The sequence below is a fragment of the Aphelocoma coerulescens genome, chromosome 3 (assembly GCF_041296385.1).
Source record: "Aphelocoma coerulescens isolate FSJ_1873_10779 chromosome 3, UR_Acoe_1.0, whole genome shotgun sequence".
NCBI classification, from domain to species: Eukaryota; Metazoa; Chordata; class Aves; order Passeriformes; family Corvidae; genus Aphelocoma; species Aphelocoma coerulescens.
The window spans coordinates 114,175,036-114,177,248 of NC_091016.1; positions in this window are offsets into that span (position 1 = coordinate 114,175,036).

Genomic DNA, 2,213 nt, shown 5'->3' on the forward strand with positions numbered 1-2,213 from the left:
TCTTGATAGATGTTTCAGAGATGTTTATTTCTCCAGCCGCATGGCCGGGGCTCTGCCGAGGAACTGCTCAATCACGGTCCTTGCCCACGCAGGGGAACACAAAACAACCAGTGGGGAACGAGGCTGACCACGGGCAGGGAAACCCCGTGTCTCCCCCCGAGGGCCCCTCTCCCAGGACCACATGGCAGGGGGAGGACCCCAACATTTCACCCATTTATTTTTAACAAAAAGAGATTTAAAACTTAACATTGAAAACAACTGGATAAACATGAGATAACAAGGGCAGTTTCAAAACAAAACAAGCCACCCTCCTGAGTCTTTAAATGTCCAAACAGATTCTCTGGAACATCTTAAGGCTGACAGAAGGGAGACAGGACTCTCCGAGCATGCTTTGTGGGGAAACTGAGGCAGGAGAGGGTTTCTTCTATTTGTACCTGTTGGAACTCTAAACAAAAATAGTTAATTTCTTCCCTCCCCCTCTTCATCCCCTACTCGGCATTGGAAAGGGATTTTTGGGGAAACAGTTGGCAAAGGCATGGTTTTGTGAGGGAAACCATGGGTGAAAAAACGGTTTGGGAATACACTGGGGGTAATAGGACATAGGGTAAAAGGGAAAGGTGGGATTAGGAAAGGGAGACTGTAGGGGGAGCTTACAATGGAGATATCGTCCAACATGACTACAATTTTTAGCATATATACTGCCTTTTACAGAAACACCATCAGGCCCAGTGACCTCTGCTGCTTGTAACCCTTTTCTACCTTGCAAAATTTTGAACTCCACCACCTCTCCATCTCCCAAGCTTGGGATGCATTTTTCAGGGTTTTTCTTTTTAATAGCAGTTCTATGAACGAATATGTCTTCTTGGTTGTCACATCTTGTTATAAAACCATAATTTTGTTTAACATTATACCATTTTACTATTCCTAAAACTTTAGCTACGATGACTTTTTCCTTTTTCCGAGTGGCTGCTGTTTTCTGTCTCGCTGCGTTTTTGCTTTCTCTTTCGCTTTCGGTCACTCCCGTATTGGAACTGTCAGAGCTGCTGGGGCTGTCGGGGTTGCTCGTGCCTGTGCACTCTTCCCAAGGTCGCATTCGGGGCCGCACGGGCTGGGCCGGGCCGTGCCACTCAGCTCCCAGCATGCCGCCACCACCTCTGCTCTCAGCTGCGCTGCCACTGCCTGGGGCCATGCCCACGTCTCACCCGGGCCCCTGAGCAATGACCCCCCTGTGCCCTGCTCCAGTGTGCGTTTCGGCTAGGCATGGCTCCACTCCGCCACCACCGCCGCCAGCCACCACCCACATGCTGCCCCTCTTGGTCAGGCGTTCACAGGGCTCGCTACACCATGCGCTGCATGGGGCCAGGTGGCACCACCGGGTCCCACCGCTCCCACTGCGCCTCGCTCCGCTACCGACACTGCAGCTCGTGTGGCTCTGCCCACGTGCAGGAGCTGCCTCGCTGGTGCTCGGAGAGCGCTTGGTCCACGTGGTCTGGTTCGCACAGACTCTGAGCCAGGCTTCCCTTCGCCAAGACACAGCTGACATTGCTCAACAGTCTCTGTAATTAAATAATATTCACGAAAATATTCTTCCATCGGCATATCTTTTGACTCAAAAATAAACTGTGTCCAAATGGTCTTCCAAAAGTCTTTGGTAAGAATTAAATCCCAAGAAAAAGTTCTTAAGCAGCCATGAAAGGAAATATTTCAGTTCCTTTTGAGCTTGAATTAAGCTAAAATTTACAAATCGTTGTTCAAGAATCTTTTCAAGTTTAAGATAAATGTCCATATGCGTCTCTGGGAGCCAAGAGTCTTTCCACAGTTCCTCCATAGTTTAGAGATGGAACAGCAAAACAAAACAAGAAGAGAAATCCAGAGTTTACTCACAAATCAGTCGCTGTCCTTAGGGATCGGGGATTGGTCTGCTAGCATCATCCACCATTTTTTACAGTGGAGAAACTGCAACATGCGTATCAAACAACAAGGTCCGTGGAAAAGAAATATATATGGACCAATTCTTGATAGAAGTTTCAGAGATGTTTATTTCTCCAGCCGCATGGCCGGGCTCTGCCGAGGAACTGCTCAATCACGGGACCCGAGGGTCCTTGCCCGCGCAGGGGAACACAAAACAACCAATGGGGAACGAGGCTGACCAGAGGCTGGGGAAACCCCGTGTCTTCCCCCCCAGGGCCCCTCTCCCAGGACCACATGGCACA